This window comes from Triplophysa dalaica, chromosome 24 (assembly GCF_015846415.1).
Source record: "Triplophysa dalaica isolate WHDGS20190420 chromosome 24, ASM1584641v1, whole genome shotgun sequence".
NCBI classification, from domain to species: Eukaryota; Metazoa; Chordata; class Actinopteri; order Cypriniformes; family Nemacheilidae; genus Triplophysa; species Triplophysa dalaica.
This window is the reverse complement of record NC_079565.1, coordinates 15,090,407-15,111,113: the sequence shown is the minus strand read 5'-3', so window position 1 is coordinate 15,111,113 and position 20,707 is coordinate 15,090,407.

Sequence of the window (20,707 nt, the reverse complement as noted above, 5' to 3'; positions counted from 1 at the left end):
TCGTGTCCACATGTTTCACTCGTTTTATCCCTGCTCTCTTGTACGCAGATCAGGCTCATAATTGTAAGTGGTCCATCATATGAATGTGAATAAACATTTATAATATTCTTCAAACTCTCATTGTCAATGCCATCCATTGTTTTCCTATTGTCTACATCGACCGCACTCACTCTCGTTACGTCACTTCTGGTTTGGAGGTTTTCATATGCAGAAAATAAAATTCTCTCAAAAAATTTCCCCAGAAGCCTAATTAGCGTATTTATGAGTATATTTTAAAGAAAATATAATTCCATTAAGTATTTTTGTATACATTTACTCTCTGTGGTCTCCAACTTGCAATATGCACTTCAAAAGCAGAAACCGTCTCAAATGAATGATTCCTCCAAAGAGTGAACTGAACAGCATTAATCATTCAACATGCACAATGTCAGCGAGCAGTTGCATGATAAAATTTGGTTACGTTCTGCTAACGTTTGTCTGATAGCAGTGCAATCATATGATCCCTCCCTCTCGCGAATCATCATCCAAAGCCACGCCTCCAAAACACATGATCGCAAACAAAGCCAAGAAGCTGTTTGATCGGTTCCAGTGAAGTCATGTCACATTTGTCAGTGAGAAACAGTTGTGATCGGTGCCTCTTCTTTGGGGGAAGCAGGAATTCAAAATACGTGCTCAGCGCTTCACCTGAACCTTTGTGCATCACGCATCATGTAAAATGTACACACGACCTCGGGCCGACGGCAGTAATTGGTCCAACGTTTTTTGACCATATGCCTTTGACAGACGATATATTTATAATATATAATTATGTTTCGCTTTACTTATTGATTGCTATCAGGATGTTAATAGACTTCCAACCAGCATGACAAAAACATTTTCTGGACAGGATTGCCTACTCAGCCTTTAATACCATGTTTCAGAGTTAGCATTCAATTTGAGTACTTTTATAACTTCAGAAAGTAGGGCTTAAAGATAAGACTGATCATATTTTTATTGCCATTGCAATTTGAACATGTTATTTATCCTTATCCGGGCACGGAACGTGCTTTAAAACGAGACGTGGGGCCTCTTTTTGGCAGCTCCTCTATCTTACATGCACAAGCACGGGCAGGCGCACACACACAAACACACACAAGTGTTAAAAAGTTCCTTAAAAAAGTGGGGGTTCATAAGTTCAAGAATGGGATCATATTCAAGTCTTTGCTGGTTATTTGTTACATTTTCTTTTGACAGAATAGGATAGTTGCACTTCAGCTTTGTGACTTTAGTGCTTTACCTAATGTAAATAAAATGACCTTATTTCAAGGTAAAATAAAATAAAATTGGTCTTTTTGATCATTACAAACAATAATGAGAATTATTATCTTATAAAAGAAGATATGATGTCTCTTGCATCACAAACATTCAATAGTTAGTTATGTGGTCATGATTTTTTTTGTCTCTGTCTTGACTGTCTCAATTGGACCTTATCTTGACTTGGACTCGAACCTCTTTGGACTTGGTATTTACTCGGTCTTAGCTAGTCCTGGTCTTGGACTTGACAACGGTGGATGTGAGTACAGCCATAGAGTAAAAAAACGATGAACAAGATTCAGTTTCCTCAGTGCTCAGTGTCGTCCTCTTCTCTGCAGATCTCTGAAAACTCAACAGCGCTGCTCTGTCTGCTCAGCTCTTACTCTCCACAGGGGGCTCTGGTGAGCTGGACACTTGACGGGTCAGAGGTCACTGAAGGGGTTCACACCAGTGAAGAGAGTGAGCAGGATGGCCGATACAGCCGCAGTAGCATCCTGACCCTCAGCAAAGCACGCTGGGAAGAGAGAGGGGTGTATGTTTGTAGAGTCAAACACCATAAACAAGATTCACAATAGCGGCTGTGAGTGTTGATCAGTGTTGCTCAAGTTACTTGGAAATAGTAATTAGTTACTGATTACTTCTCCAAGAAAGTAATTGGTTACTTTACTAAGTTACTTTTCAAAAACATGATACACAACCTGAATATGGTATAAAGCGACCTTTCAGCCAAATTCTATTCTGTCTGCATATTCCATCATTTAAAATTGAATCAAATGAAACATTCTCTTTATTTTAACTTGTTTTATTAGTTTCAATCTTTTAACTTTACAAAAAAAATTAAACTGCCTTGAAGAAAATTGTTGAACATTTAAACCTATTCTTTTTACCAAAACAGAAAATGCTGTTGCATCCCACTTTAAGGCTGTTAGTCCAGTCTCATTTTATGGCCACCCTGACAAGGCCCTGTGTCTTTTTGTTTTCTTTAGGAGTGAAACAGTGGTTATATCGCATCAGCAGAAGCTTCTCAAACCTCCTATCACACAGTTTTCGGGGAAGGCACCAATCCACCTAAACTGAACAGCCGTTCCACTGGTGCACTGGATGGAGTTGGAGTGTTGTATTTCATGTACATCTTTTTGAGGTTTGGAAACTGATTCAGAATCTCAAGCTCATACCCTGACCTTAAATAGTCAGTTACTTCCTTTTCTGCTGAGAAGCTTTCTGTGGGCTGGTTCTCAAAATCAAAAAAGTCAATTTCAGCTGGACTGGCTGCCAGTTGGGACACATTAGCATTGTCAGCTGCAGGAGCAGCTTTACGACACTCTGTTGTCAGAAGCTCCTTCAAATGCTCTCTCCTACACTCATCTCTCAGACATCGAAGTTTGAACTTGGGACAAGTGGCTGCAAGAAGTCCATCTTGCCTATCCAGTACAGCATCCAAACGAATCTTGATGGCCTGTAATATACGATATGATATAACTAAGATTATATTTATTTTACTATATAAATTGGCTATTTTAACTATTTTCTGGGGGGCACGGTGGCTTAGTGGTTAGCACGTTTGCCTCACACCTCCAGGGTTGGGGGTTTGATTCCCGCTTCCGACTTGTGTGTGTGTGGAGTTTGCATGTTCTCCCCGTGCCTTGGGGGTTTCCTCCGGGTACTCTGGTTTCATCCCCTGGTCCAAAGACATGCATGGTAGGTTGATTGGCATCTCTGGAAAAATTGTCCGTAGGGTGTGAGTGAGTGTGTGAGTGAGTGTGTGAGTGAGTGTGTGAGTGAGTGAGTGAATGAGTGAGTGTGTGTGCCCTGCGATGGGTTGGCACTCCATCCAGGGTGTATCCTGCCTTGATGCCCGATGACTCCTGAGATAGGCACAGGCTCCCCGTGACCCAAGGTAGTTCGGATAAGCGGTAGAAAATGGAATGGAGATTTAATTTTGGTTGAGGCTGTTTTGACCTCTTTATTTCATCTTCTATTTATGTTAAGATTAATATTCATGATTAATGATGATCAACATCCCTGATATTGAACATGGGATGAATAATTGATCTTTCATTATATTCTGTCATGGTTCCACTATCATGTCATGTTTTATTCTTGTTTTGTTGTGGAGCCATGGCATAGCCTTTAGTTATGTGGTGGGAGAAAGACTATTTTGGCACCTATTTGGCCATACTCTCTCTCTCTCTGGTCTGCTTGGAGATGGTGGTCTAGTGGGTTAAACCACTGAACTGGTAAATCAAAGGTTGCTGGTTCGATCCCAGTAGCCACCACCAGTGTATCCTTGAGCAAGACACTTTACTCCACGTTGCTCCAGGGGGATTGTCCCTGTAATAAGTGCACTGTAAGTCGCTTGGGATAAAAGCTTTTTTACCAAATGACTAAATGTAAAATGTAAATGTAAATGCTTCTTTGTTCCCATCATCTCGTTCCTCGTCAGCACCTGTTCCTCATTAATGATCCTGTGTTTGTTACCCTTTAAAACATCCTCGTGTTCATTGTCCTGTGCTCGTTCATTGTAAACTGTAAGCTGTATGGTGTCCCTCGTTTGTATTTATCAATATTCACTCCCTCGTCTTGCCTTGTTCTTGTTTCCATTGTCTAGTAAGTGTTAGTTTAGTGTTTGTAACAGTGTATGTTTTCTAGTTTAGTTAGTTTGTGTTCTTGTTTATTGTTAAAGATATCCTGTCTTGTATTCAGCTCATTCATCGGAATTGTGATGATTCTGGAAATGGCCTCGTACAGGGAATTCCACCTTGTGGATGTAGGTACCATTAGTTTCCTGCAGCTGACTTCCTCCACCTGTTCAGAGGCTAATGTTGATCGACTTGCTTTAGTCCAAAGAGCAGAGCATTTTGCAATACTACTCCTATATACAGCCTTAGTGTCTGCACAGGAATTTAGATGTTTGTCAACATTGCTTGTTGAAATGAGGTTAATTGTGTTTGATGCACACCTGTAGTGTGGAGGGAGGCTAAACTGTCCATCACCAGATGCAGTTGAAAGAGCTTCTATGACATCTGAAACAGTTGGTTCCTCATCATCACCTTCTTCTTCATTTTCAGATTCAGACTCCAAATTACAGGGCTGACACACTCTGAATCTTTTGGTAAAATTAGATGCATTGTCACTTTGCCATGCAGTCCATATGATGAATGGATTTACTTCAATCTCTGCTCCAATTACATCATAGGTGTGCCTGCCTTTAATTCTCTTACATGCTAGGGAGGCTTTATGTCTATTATGTCGTATTCCCTCTCAAGGTATCCTGCAAATGACTTTCTCAGCGGCAGCTTGACATCGTGTTTGGTCAGTATTTTTTCTACGATACGTCGGAACGATTCAGAGTCAACAGTGGAAATTGGCAGCATGTCTTCTACAATATAGCCAGTGATGAGCTTCTTCAGCTCAGCAGCACTAACTCCGGTCGCTTTTAGTTCTAATTTCACCTGTTTAGCAGGAGAGGCGCCCTCGGCGGTTCGCCCGGTGAAAATGGATGTGGTAGTCGCTGCGGTCCTGTCAGTTGGGGGTTCGGGGTTTTTTCAGTGAGTATCACATTCCTGTGCCGGCTTGCTAGGTGCTTGCTTAGATTTGAGGTGGAATTTTTTGCTCTAGATAAAAGTTTTCTTCCCACGCAGAGTGTACAGCGGACGCTGATGTTTTGTCACCTTTTACAGAGTCAAACTCAAAGTAATGTCGGTACTTCCAAGCATTAAACGTTGCATGGCCCTGCTCTCTCTCACGCTCTCTTCTGTCTCTTGTTCAAAACTACACATGTCGGTGTTTACCACTGACGTCGCTGCGCTCATACGTCATTGTCACTCACAAGTCACAACTCACGAGACAGTCTCACAAAACAAAATCACGGTTAAGTAACCCAGTAACACAGCCTGCTTGCGGGAAAGTAACTGTAATCTAATTACTGTTTTTGCAATTTTAATCCCTTACATTACTCGTTACTTGAAAAAAGTAATCGGATTACAGTAACACGTTACTGACCATAAGTGGCGTTGATGAGTCGTATCTGAGTGTCAGACATCATTCATGAGTCTAGTGCCGCAGATCAATACTGAAAGAGAGCTTGTGTGTCAAACCACTGTGACATCTTTCAATGTGCTGTGTTTACTGAAACATTCAATAAAGCTTCTGAACATGTTACATTTGTGTCTAACAGTTTCATTCAGACAACAGAGAAAATCACATGTGTGTTTGTGCAGGAATGTCCTGTATCATGATTCTTAATAGTTTTAATAGTTGTGTAAAGGTTCATGTAGCAGTAAATGTGAAATGCAGGTGTTGTGTTGTGAACATGATCTCTGGAGACAGAGCTGATCTATTCTGAGAACATCAGAGTCTCTTCATCCTGTCAATGCAAATGTGATTTTCAGCTCAACACTCTCAGTGTCACTGTTTGATTGGTTCAATCATCTGAACTGAAACACACAAGTTTCACTTCTTTATTGTTAGTGGTTTTATTATGTCATCAAAGTTCACACATGAATATTATGTTTAAAATGATACTGTGTGCTGTACATGCACTTCTAAGCATATATTTCTACTGTAAACCAAAAAGACAATATATTTATTACTATGTTATAAAGTTGTGTGTGCACATATATGATTGACATAAATCATGAATTTAACTGAAATAATATTCTGATCAAAATGTAAATGTATTTTTTCTCTTGACTGGTGTGAACACTGAACTCTCTGGACAAATGTTGTGATGATGAACAGCGGCTGTTTGTGCATCTGATCATAACGTTTATCTCATGAAGATCATTAGATATGTTGGTTACAAGAACACACACAAACAGAGAAAAACATCTTATATAAAGGAGTCAGTAATATGAATTATGGAAATTAAAAATAATCTGATACTTCAGTAGTCAGTTTGAATGTTAAAGATATTTTTTGATTATCTTCATAATTACAAAAAACAGTGCTTTGTCATTAGTGATCAGTGTTGTGTGTGTGTGTGTTTATGTGTGTGTATTGTATGATCAGCTGCAGTATGTGTCAGGTGTATCAGTGCAGTCACTGTTCAGTCTGACTGACGGAGGTTTTTGTACGACTCTTTATCACTGTGTCAACACTGGACCACTGTGATAACTCTGACAGTAATAATCTCCTGAATCTTCAGTCTGAACTCCACTGATGCTCAGAGTGAAATCTTTTCAAGTATGTATTGTTCCACTGCCACTGAATCTAGATGATACTCCAGACTGGAGGCTATTGGTGTTATATATGAGGAGTTTAGGAGCTTCTCCAGGTTTCTGCTGATACCAGTGTAATTCATTGCTATATATTCCTACATCTATATGACACTCTATTGAAGCTGTTTGTCCCTGTTGAACACTTTTCACTCTAGGTTGAGTCAGAGTAACTCCTCTGGATTCTGAAAACACAAAATATAAACAATTTGTGTATTAAACTGTATTAACATCATATACTAAAACAAGCACGACAAATACAGCAGAAATAAAAACAAGTCAGATTACGTCTTCATGTCTCACCTGTAATAAACACTGTGAGTGTCCAGATGAAGATGATGCTGAAAGTCATTGTTGTTCTTGTTGGTTTGTGTGATGCTGAAGATTGTGTTGTGTTGTCAGTCATGAAGTGTTAAACTCACAGCACTATAAACACTCTCAGAGCACTGAAGCACGTGATCACAATGCAAACTCACTCTCTACATGTATCATTTACCTCAACACAGACAAACACTGGACTTGTGATGTGTTCTGTATCTTTAAGATCATGTGAATATTGTGTGTTATGTGTAATATAAATAATATGTGTGTTTTAATAAAGATACTTGTATATGTCATGTTCATATGTTTCTAATATTATTGATTATGATGTTGTATTTGTATCATCATATCTTTACATCAATTTGACTGCAATGCTTTGAGGTCATGAAATGTCAGAAATGAGAATTTAAACTTGTCATGACTGGGTATCTCAGGATTTTCTTGAAAAAATGACACAAGCTTTTGTAAAATATGTTCATATTTTTGTCATAAATAATCAGGAGATTATATGAAATGTAATGTGTATGATGTGTGAATGTGTGATAAAGTGTAAAGATGTGTTTGTGATGTGTTTATAGTTCAGTTACTGAAGCGTTTAGAGGTTTTTGTACAGTCGCTCTATTACTTTGTATCACTGTGGTACACATTCGGCAGCGGCACCAGACTAGATGTTGGCCGTAAGTAAAAACATTTAATAATATTCTAACAGATTTCTGCTGTCGCATGTAAAGATCAACATGAAATATAAAAATATATAAATATGATTTTATCATATTCATGACTTTGTAATATTGCACTTACAAATCTGAAATGGAGACCCTGGGATTTTTTTTCTTTGTGTTCAAGTTGTGTTAAATGATTTTTACATAATTATGTAGTTCATGTGGAAGGATGAAAATTGTTTTACAATTATTTGCACAGATTCCTATTCTGAATAAATTTTTGCTAATTTTTGTAAAACTTAAAAAAAATGAGTGTGCTCTTAAATGTATACGACTTGCATTGTGAAAATAGAACATCAAATGAAATGTATTCTGTGTTACAAAAAAATATTAAAATTTGTATTTATTCATGTATTTTATTTAATATATTGTTAGGTTATATTTTTCAAAACCAGTTATTTGACTTTATGATTATTTGAAATGCTGTTAAGACATTGTCACTGTAGTTGATGTTACAGGTACTTTCTAATTTCTGTTTTAATCTTTAATCAAAATATATAAATGTCACAAAGGTAATGTGTTTTCCACACTGATCATTTCTTAAATCTAAAATCAATTACAAACATTATATTGGTGATTCAGTGCACTTGTAAACATTTGTGAATACTGTATGAACATTTAGTTCAACATGAATGCAATATTTCATCTTTATTTATTTATTGTTAGAATCTTATTATGAAGTTGTTTGTTTCTCTCTGTGAGTTTTTGACTATTGTGTGTTTGTCAGGCTTCACTCGTCCTAAAGTGAGCGTCCTGCCGCCCTCCAGTGAAGAGATTTCCACAAAGAAAACAGCAACACTGATGTGTGTGCTCAACAAGGGTTTCCCCTCAGACTGGAGTGTGATGTGGAAGGTGGACGGGAGCAGCAGATCTCAGGACAGCAGTGTTGGGCTCCTGGAGAAGGACGGTCTGTACAGCTGGAGCAGCAGTCTGACTCTCTCTGAGCAGGAGTGGAGCTCAGTGCTCTCAGTGAGCTGTGAGGCCAAACACAAAGATCCCAGTCATACAGTCACTGGAGAATTCAGGAGAGATGATGAGTGTTCACACTAGACTCTCTCTCTCTCTCTCTCTCTCTCTCTCGTCTGACTTCTGTTCTCATCTGAGTCTCACTCATGTCTCACATGTGTTTCTACATTCATTCTCTCTCTCATCTGACATCTGCTCTGCTTTTCACAAACAACATCACAAACCAGTGCATGTGTGTTTTATTCATTCACTGCTGAATGTGTTTCATCAAAATTCATCAAATAAAATCATATTGAATCTTCATGACTCATTTTGTCTTTTGTGACAGATCAGAACATCAGCTCTTTATTATAAATAAACATCACTCAATGAACCATGAAAACACCTGCAGATGAAGTCAATTTCTAAACCAAACTGTCAAATGAATAACCACAAGTCACTTTCACTTTTTTGACACATTATTCATGAGTTGGTCTCATACACATCATGCTGAGCTTATGAATGTATTATTATCAACTCTTCACTCTGATATACGACATATTTAGTTAACATGGGAAAAATAAACAAATATCTATAAAAAATCGACTTATAAATGAAATCTGTTTACAAGTGTCTACATGCATAACATTTAGATGGAAGTTTGACCTTCTAGTCAGGTTGTCTTCCAGTTTCTTGTGGACAGGATCATGACAGTCTCATATGTGAATCCTTGACAGCCAGGTTTCTTGTGTGCAGTGACATCACCATCTATAGTTCGTCTACACTGTTAGGCCCGATGTAACTTCAAATTAAACTGTTTTAATTGCAACATACTTTAATTATTTAAGATTTAGTGTAGTACTGTAAAAATGTATGTATCTTCTACTACTTCTGCAGGCATAGTCGAATGTGGGTAAAACTTTAAGTTTAATGGCTCAATAAAAAAGTTTTCGACTGACCACGCCCCCTACCCCCTCGCTGGTTGGCAGTTGTGAGCAGTTTGGACGACGGCATTTTCTTGTAGTTCCAGCAAAGTTGAGTTGTCGGTTAGTAAGCAACATTTTTGTCTATGGCTGTTATGAGTGTTTATAAACTGATACATTAAGTATATTTCGTTTGTATACGACTCAAGTGGTGATTTTGAGTGATTTTGGGCAATTTAGGGTATTTCGCTTTTCATCTTGTAGGGCGTTAATGTTTAACGCTTAACTTCAACTCTCGTGCGGTGGAAACAATCACACTTGTTTATCTATGTGGTGTTTCCCTGGCCATTTTTTGCTCTGTTTATTGATCAGGAGCTGTCTTCCGAGCACTGAAAACAAGCATCAGACTGATTGTGGGTTTTTTCACTTGCAACTATATTTACACACTTTGGCAAGTAATGTAACACGGTCTATTTTAACACCGGCAATTTCAACAAGGATACAGCATAAATTCAATTCAAGTTTATTGATATAGCGCTTTTCACAATATACATTGTTCCAAAGCAGCTTTACAGGGGCAAATAAGAAGAACAGAAAAACACAGAAAGGTAAAACAAAGCACAGGGCATGGTGTTTATAGAGCAAATAAGATCATTCTTATAAATAATATCTAGTAAATGAAAAATTCAATTAATGTCATCAGAGGACCACCCGCGACCCAGCAAGTCCCACTCGCCGAAAACATTTAGGTCCAACTCGGTCCCACACCTTGAACGACACCAGAAAACAGAGGAAAAACCAGGGAAAATAGTAATGGCATAACTTTATTCCTCTGTTGTCCGACATCGACCACAAAACAAGACCAAACAAGACCCACACAGCCACAACAAATAAAATCCCCCCACCCACAACCAACGAGCCTTCCGACTCCCCACAAACACCCTCCCAGCAACTTCCAATCAGGGCCACTGAATACAGCTATAATTTAAAACTGCTGTCATGTGATGTATGTTTAGCATTACATACTAATGTAACAAGGTTTAATAAAAGGAAGGAAGGAGCTGGGAACCAACAAACATTTTAATAAAGTTTAATCAAAATAAAAAACAATAACACATAATTAAAATGCCGGCAGCCACCTCACGGTCGACTGCCGTGCCCGGTCCTCTCTCATCAGCAGTCCCGTCACTCGTCCTCTTTTGCTCCCGATTTCCTCTGTGATATATGGGGGCCGCTGTGTGCAGAGCTGATTGCAACCCCACGGCTCTCATCCTGCCTTCCTCACCACATACCCCATCGCCCCTTACAGGCTGGGCGGTACCACCGGGGAGCCAGTCTCGGCGTCCGCAGCGCCCTGGGGGTATGCACCAACAAGACAAGTGAATGGAAACGGCAGCACCAGGAGCAACAGGGAGGAGAGAGGGGAGAGAGGAAAAAACTTTAGGCCCGTTTCTTCGACACACTGTCGCTCAGCCCAGCCGAGAGGCTCTTCCTCGCGGAGCTAGGCGGTGGTGCTGGACGTCTTGTGGACGGTCCAATCCTCCTCCTCCTCCTGGTGGTTGTTGATGGCTCCCACGAGTGAGGGCAGCCGCTTCCTGTTCCTCACCTTCATGGCTGTTGGCAGCAGGATTCCGGCTCACGACCAACGCGCCGACTCCTCCGCTCCCTCTTGGACGGCTTCACCACACCTCGGCCCAGGAGCAAGGCAGAGAGCTCTCCATCTCATCCGAACCCTGCTCCAGAACCACCGCCTCGGGCAACGCTGTTGGACGTCCCTCGTCCGCACTGCCCGAACTACTTAGCACCGCGATGCCCCTCCTTCCTCTCGTGTTTCGTCACCAGTGTAACGAGGTTTAATAAAAGGAAGGAAGGAGGTGGGAACCGACAAATATTGAAATAAAGTTTAATCAAAATAAACAAACAATAACACGGAAGTAAAATGCCCGCAGCCACCTCAAAGTCGACTGCCGGCCACAAGAACATAAATACAAACGTAAGACATATGTCCGGGCACGGTCCTCTCTCGTCAGCAGTCCTGTCACTCATCCTCTTATGCTCCCGATTTCCTCCGTGAGATATGCGTGACCGGTGTGCGCACTGCTGATTCCAACTATTACTCACGAAACCGACCATGCCCCACAGCTCTCGTCCCTGCTTCCTCTCCACAACCAAGTAACGTAACATTAGCATTAATGTGACAAGTAGTCCGCCTTTGCTCTTGGTTGGGGATGGAATTTACTGAGCTGGTATGGTCAGAGGGTCGCCTTTCTCTTGGAGGTGATGGAGTTGCCTGAGATGGAGCTGGGATGGTATGTCAGTCCGAAGGCTCTCGCAGGAGGATGGCACAGGATTTTCAGCTGTAGCTGACATAATCTCTAGTTGGGGATGGGCATCCCGAGGTGGAGGCAGAAATAGAATAATTATCGTAGCTGCTGTTCATTAACTATGCATTAATTATTTTGAAAAGTATCTGGAAGTATCTGGAAGGCTATTCCAGAGTTAAGGTGCTACGTATGACAAAGCTCTACCCCCTTTGAGGGAATTAGTTATTCTAGGTGTCATCAAAAGTCCAGAGTTTTGAGATCTTAGAGAGCGTGATGGGTTGTAATGTGATAGAAGCTCTCTTAAGTAGGTAGGGGCTAACCTGTTTTAAGGCTTTATAAGTGATTCAAATAACTTTAAAATCAATACAATACCTAATGGGTAACCAGTGAATGGATGATAAAATTGGAGTTATGTGATCGTATTTTCTTGATCTGGATAGACAGGACAACCACTAAGTAGAGCATTACAATAGTCTTGAGGTCACAAATGCATGAATAAGCATTTCTATGTCAACAACACATAAAATATTTCGTAATTTGGCAACATTTCTAAGGTGGCTGTTTTTTGTTTTATTTGAGATGTGATTTTTAAATGACAGGTTGCCGTCTAATATTAAGCCTAGATCTTTAACTGTATTTGTTCGAGTAACAGTGCTGTTTTTTTTCATGCGTCTGTCGATCAAAGGACAAATAGAAAGGCAGTCGACATCATCATGTCATTAGGGAGACTTCAGGAGGAGCAGAAGATTCTTGTTGCAGAGAGGGAAAACCGTTGGAAATATCTTTCAACTCGTGCCGATACCCTCAGAGAACTGTCCTACTTGTTTGCCAGTGAAACACTGAAAAGTATGTATTTGTAATATATGGCACAAACCTAAGAATAGCGTTGCCCCTCATCAAAGATTTTCCTAGAAAATGGGCTCACAAAATATGCAGTTCCAGGGCTGAGAAAGAATGTTACAAATTGTTTTAGCCATCATGACCATTACAGTATTTATATATAACTTTTAGTAAGAGTCTGATTTTGCTAACTTCCAAATTCCTATAACTAAATAGAGGGCTTGTCCTGTCTAAACTTTAAAGTAAAAAGAAGCCTAGTAATGAAAACATATTTCATTGTATCATATGTGGATGTAGCTGCATGAGACATCATTACACTTTGCCCAATTCTCTATCCAATTGAAAACTGAAAGATGTAAATCTTGCTTTCTTCGGTATGTCCTTGAAACTCTTTCAATGTTCCTATTTGAATGTCGTGCATCACATATGTAATAAGTATGTAACAGGGAGCAGCCGTATCAACAAAAATATCTTTCCGTGACTGTCACTTTGTCCTGTGTAGAATTTTTTATTTTATTTTTTCTGAAACTGTATAACCAATCCAGATTAGGCCGCCTATCACTTTTCTGAGAGATTAATATTTTTGCGTTCATACATTTACATTACACTCAGTCATTTGGCAGACGCTTTTATCCAAAGCGACTTACAGTGCACTTATTACAGGGAAAATCCCATTGGAGCAACGTGGAGTAAAGTGTCTTGCTCAAGGATACACTGGTGGTGGCTGCTGGGATCGAACCAGCAACCTTTTGATTTACCAGTTCAGTGTTTTAACCCACTAGTGTTATGAACGACTCAAGAGTCAGATGCAGGAACAGGTAGGTTTTATTAGACCCAGCTCAAACAGGGAAATAAAAGGCACAAATACAGGATGTCAGGAGATCAAAGCAGCTACGACAATACAGGCTCGAGCGCTCGGCCGGGGAGTACACCAAAAGGTTTGTAAATCAGCAGGGGCAAAAATAGTCAATGTCTCAATGAACCAAATGAGGGAGTGTGTCCAGAAAGGGCCAAGTAAAAGTCCACCTGCTGCAGACAGGTTACAAAACAAGAAAATTCCGCCCAGCGAGGGCCAGGGATCATTCCGCCTACTGAAAGCAGACCAAATCTGTAACTCCACTCTGTGAGGACTAAGGAAGAATCCGCTTGATGACGATTCGACTGAATGCAATTCCTTCTAGCGAGTGCCAAGGGAGAATCCGCTTGATGACGATTCGACTGAACCTAATTCCTTCCAGCGAGAGCAAAGGAAGAAATCCACTTGATGAGGGTCTGGCTGGTGAAACTCCTTTCAGCAAGAGATTCGAGAAGAGCTGCTGTATCTGCCTCGAGCGGGAGCTGATGACCACAGTCATGGAGATCCCGTAAGCTTGACAGAGTAGGGTTGTAGGTTCAATTCCCCCAATTAACAGCTGGTAAAGAACAAAGGGATAGGATGTCAGGTAGGTGATCTCACGTGTAGTTAACCAGTGAGCTTCCCAGGCAGCTGGAGGTAGTAGCAAGGTCCCTCGATCAGATGAAATGACAGTCGTTGTAATTCGGGTAAGCTGAGAGCAAGACACAAGAAGGTTCTGGTAATAGACAAGAACGCTCTGGAGCCTGGACAAGACAAGACTAGATATCTATAATTCGCAAGACAAGACAAGACAAGACATCTATAATTCGCAAGACAAGACAAGACAAGACAAGACATCTATAATTCGCAAGACAAGACAAGACAAGACTAGATATCTATAATTCGCAAGACAAGACAAGACTAGATATCTATAATTCGCAAGACAAGACAAGACTAGATATCTATAATTCGCAAGACAAGACAAGACAAGATATCTATAATTCGCAAGACAAGACAAGACAAGACTAGATATCTATAATTCGCAAGACAAGACAAGACTAGATATCTATAATTCGCAAGACAAGACAAGACAAGATATCTATAATTCGCAAGACAAGACTAGATATCTATAATTCGCAAGACAAGACAAGACTAGATATCTATAATTCGCAAGACAAGACAAGACAAGACAAGACATCTATAATTCGCAAGACAAGACAAGACTAGATATCTATAATTCGCAAGACAAGACAAGACAAGACATCTATAATTCGCAAGACAAGACAAGACAAGACAAGACATCTATAATTCGCAAGACAAGACAAGACAAGATTAGATATCTATAATTCGCAAGACAAGACAAGACTAGATATCTATAATTCGCAAGACAAGACAAGACTAGATATCTATAATTCGCAAGACAAGACAAGACAAGATATCTATAATTCGCAAGACAAGACAAGACAAGACTAGATATCTATAATTCGCAAGACAAGACAAGACTAGATATCTATAATTCGCAAGACAAGACAAGACTAGATATCTATAATTCGCAAGACAAGACAAGACAAGATATCTATAATTCGCAAGACAAGACAAGACTAGATATCTATAATTCGCAAGACAAGACAAGACTAGATATCTATAATTCGCAAGACAAGACAAGACAAGACAAGACATCTATAATTCGCAAGACAAGACAAGACTAGATATCTATAATTCGCAAGACAAGACAAGACAAGACTAGATATCTATAATTCGCAAGACAAGACAAGACTAGATATCTATAATTCGCAAGACAAGACGAGACTAGATATCTATAATTCGCAAGACAAGACAAGACAAGACAAGACTAGATATCTATAATTCGCAAGACAAGACAAGATATCTATAATTCGCAAGACAAGACAAGACTAGATATCTATAATTCGCAAGACAAGACAAGACAAGACAAGACAAGATATCTATAATTCGCAAGACAAGCCTAGATATCTATAATTCGCAAGACAAGACAAGACTAGATATCTATAATTCGCAAGACGAGTCAAGACAAGACAAGACAAGACAAGACTAGACTAGATATCTATAATTCGCAAGACAAGACAAGACAAGACAAGACTAGATATCTATAATTCGCAAGACAAGACAAGACAAGATATCTATAATTCGCAAGACAAGACAAGACAAGATATCTATAATTCGCAAGACAAGACAAGACAAGATATCTATAATTCGCAAGACAAGACAAGACTAGATATCTATAATTCGCAAGACAAGACAAGACTAGATATCTATAATTCGCAAGACAAGACAAGACTAGATATCTATAATTCGCAAGACAAGACAAGACATCTATAATTCGCAAGACAAGACAAGACATCTATAATTCGCAAGACAAGACAAGACATCTATAATTCGCAAGACAAGACAAGACATCTATAATTCGCAAGACAAGACAAGACAAGATATCTATAATTCGCAAGACAAGACAAGACAAGACAAGACTAGATATCTATAATTCGCAAGACAAGACAAGACAAGATATCTATAATTCGCAAGACAAGAAAAGACAAGACAAGATATCTATAATTCGCAAGACAAGAAAAGACAAGACAAGATATCTATAATTCGCAAGACAAGACGAGACAAGACAAGATATCTATAATTCGCAAGACAAGACAAGACAAGACTAGATATCTATAATTCACAAGACAAGACAAGACAAGACAAGACTAGATATCTATAATTCGCAAGACAAGACAAGACAAGACAAGACTAGATATCTATAATTCGCAAGACAAGACAAGACTAGATATCTATAATTCGCAAGACAAGACAAGACAAGATATCTATAATTCGCAGGACAAGACAAGACAAGACTAGATATCTATAATTCGCAAGACAAGACAAGACAAGACTAGATATCTATAATTCGCAAGACAAGACAAGACATCTATAATTCGCAAGACAAGACAAGACATCTATAATTCGCAAGACAAGACAAGACAAGATATCTATAATTCGCAAGACAAGACAAGACAAGACATCTATAATTCGCAAGACAAGACAAGACAAGACAAGACTAGATATCTATAATTCGCAAGACAAGACAAGACTTGATATCTATAATTCGCAAGACAAGACAAGACAAGATATCTATAATTCGCAAGACAAGAAAAGACAAGACAAGATATCTATAATTCGCAAGACAAGACAAGACAAGATATCTATAATTCGCAAGACAAGACGAGACAAGACAAGATATCTATAATTCGCAAGACAAGACAAGACAAGACTAGATATCTATAATTCGCAAGACAAGACAAGACAAGACAAGACTAGATATCTATAATTCGCAAGACAAGACAAGACTAGATATCTATAATTCGCAAGACAAGACAAGACTAGATATCTATAATTCGCAGGACAAGACAAGACTAGATATCTATAATTCGCAAGACAAGACAAGACAAGACTAGATATCTATAATTCGCAAGACAAGACAAGACAAGACAAGACTAGATATCTATAATTCGCAAGACAAGACAAGACAAGACTAGATATCTATAATTCGCAAGACAAGACAAGACATCTATAATTCGCAAGACAAGACAAGACATCTATAATTCGCAAGACAAGACAAGACAAGATATCTATAATTCCCAAGACAAGACAAGACAAGACAAGACAAGACTAGATATCTATAAATCGCAAGACAAGACAAGACTAGATATCTATAATTCGCAAGACAAGACAAGACAAGACAAGATATCTATAATTCGCAAGACAAGAAAAGACAAGACAAGATATCTATAATTCGCAAGACAAGACAAGACTAAATATCTATAATTCGAAAGACAAGACAAGACAAGACATCTATAATTCGCAAGACAAGACAAGACAAGACTAGATATCTATAATTCGCAAGACAAGACAAGACTAGATATCTATAATTCGCAAGACAAGACAAGACAAGACATCTATAATTCGCAAGACAAGACAAGACAAGACAAGATATCTATAATTCGCAAGACAAGACAAGACAAGACTAGATATCTATAATTCGCAAGACAAGACAAGACAAGACAAGACAAGACTAGATATCTATAATTCGCAAGACAAGACAAGACTAGATATCTATAATTCGCAAGACAAGACAAGACTAGATATCTATAATTCGCAAGACAAGACAAGACAAGACAAGACTAGATATCTATAATTCGCAAGACAAGACAAGACAAGACAACACAAGACAAGACAAGACAAGATATCTATAATTCGCAAGACAAGACAAGACTAGATATCTATAATTCGAAAAACAAGACAAGACAAGACTAAATATCTATAATTCGAAAGACAAGACAAGACAAGACATCTATAATTCGCAAGACAAGACAAGACAAGACTAGATATCTATAATTCGCAAGACAAGACAAGACAAGACAAGACTAGATATCTATAATTCGCAAGACAAGACAAGACAAGACTAGATATCTATAATTCGCAAGACAAGACAAGATATCTATAATTCGCAAGACAAGACAAGACATCTATAATTCGCAAGACAAGACAAGACAAGATATCTATAATTCCCAAGACAAGACAAGACAAGACAAGACTAGATATCTATAAATCGCAAGACAAGACAAGACTAGATATCTATAATTCGCAAGACAAGACAAGACAAGACATCTATAATTCGCAAGACAAGACAAGACAAGACAAGATATCTATAATTCGCAAGACAAGACAAGATATCTATAATTCGCAAGACAAGACAAGACATCTATAATTCGCAAGACAAGACAAGACAAGATATCTATAATTCCCAAGACAAGACAAGACAAGACAAGACTAGATATCTATAATTCGCAAGACAAGACAAGACTAGATATCTATAATTCGCAAGACAAGACAAGACAAGATATCTATAATTCGCAAGACAAGACAAGACTAGATATCTATAATTCGCAAGACAAGACAAGACTAGATATCTATAATTCGCAAGACAAGACAAGACAAGACAAGACATCTATAATTCGCAAGACAAGACAAGACTAGATATCTATAATTCGCAAGACAAGACAAGACAAGACTAGATATCTATAATTCGCAAGACAAGACAAGACTAGATATCTATAATTCGCAAGACAAGACGAGACTAGATATCTATAATTCGCAAGACAAGACAAGACAAGACAAGACTAGATATCTATAATTCGCAAGACAAGACAAGATATCTATAATTCGCAAGACAAGACAAGACTAGATATCTATAATTCGCAAGACAAGACAAGACAAGACAAGACAAGACAAGATATCTATAATTCGCAAGACAAGACTAGATATCTATAATTCGCAAGACAAGACAAGACTAGATATCTATAATTCGCAAGACGAGTCAAGACAAGACAAGACAAGACAAGACTAGACTAGATATCTATAATTCGCAAGACAAGACAAGACAAGACAAGACTAGATATCTATAATTCGCAAGACAAGACAAGACAAGATATCTATAATTCGCAAGACAAGACAAGACAAGATATCTATAATTCGCAAGACAAGACAAGACAAGATATCTATAATTCGCAAGACAAGACAAGACTAGATATCTATAATTCGCAAGACAAGACAAGACTAGATATCTATAATTCGCAAGACAAGACAAGACTAGATATCTATAATTCGCAAGACAAGACAAGACATCTATAATTCGCAAGACAAGACAAGACATCTATAATTCGCAAGACAAGACAAGACATCTATAATTCGCAAGACAAGACAAGACATCTATAATTCGCAAGACAAGACAAGACAAGATATCTATAATTCGCAAGACAAGACAAGACAAGACAAGACTAGATATCTATAATTCGCAAGACAAGACAAGACAAGATATCTATAATTCGCAAGACAAGAAAAGACAAGACAAGATATCTATAATTCGCAAGACAAGAAAAGACAAGACAAGATATCTATAATTCGCAAGACAAGACGAGACAAGACAAGATATCTATAATTCGCAAGACAAGACAAGACAAGACTAGATATCTATAATTCACAAGACAAGACAAGACAAGACAAGACTAGATATCTATAATTCGCAAGACAAGACAAGACAAGACAAGACTAGATATCTATAATTCGCAAGACAAGACAAGACTAGATATCTATAATTCGCAAGACAAGACAAGACAAGATATCTATAATTCGCAGGACAAGACAAGACAAGACTAGATATCTATAATTCGCAAGACAAGACAAGACAAGACTAGATATCTATAATTCGCAAGACAAGACAAGACATCTATAATTCGCAAGACAAGACAAGACATCTATAATTCGCAAGACAAGACAAGACAAGATATCTATAATTCGCAAGACAAGACAAGACAAGACATCTATAATTCGCAAGACAAGACAAGACAAGACAAGACTAGATATCTATAATTCGCAAGACAAGACAAGACTTGATATCTATAATTCGCAAGACAAGACAAGACAAGATATCTATAATTCGCAAGACAAGAAAAGACAAGACAAGATATCTATAATTCGCAAGACAAGACAAGACAAGATATCTATAATTCGCAAGACAAGACGAGACAAGACAAGATATCTATAATTCGCAAGACAAGACAAGACAAGACTAGATATCTATAATTCGCAAGACAAGACAAGACAAGACAAGACTAGATATCTATAATTCGCAAGACAAGACAAGACTAGATATCTATAATTCGCAAGACAAGACAAGACTAGATATCTATAATTCGCAGGACAAGACAAGACTAGATATCTATAATTCGCAAGACAAGACAAGACAAGACTAGATATCTATAATTCGCAAGACAAGACAAGACAAGACAAGACTAGATATCTATAATTCGCAAGACAAGACAAGACAAGACTAGATATCTATAATTCGCAAGACAAGACAAGACATCTATAATTCGCAAGACAAGACAAGACATCTATAATTCGCAAGACAAGACAAGACAAGATATCTATAATTCCCAAGACAAGACAAGACAAGACAAGACAAGACTAGATATCTATAAATCGCAAGACAAGACAAGACTAGATATCTATAATTCGCAAGACAAGACAAGACAAGACAAGATATCTATAATTCGCAAGACAAGAAAAGACAAGACAAGATATCTATAATTCGCAAGACAAGACAAGACTAAATATCTATAATTCGAAAGACAAGACAAGACAAGACATCTATAATTCGCAAGACAAGACAAGACAAGACTAGATATCTATAATTCGCAAGACA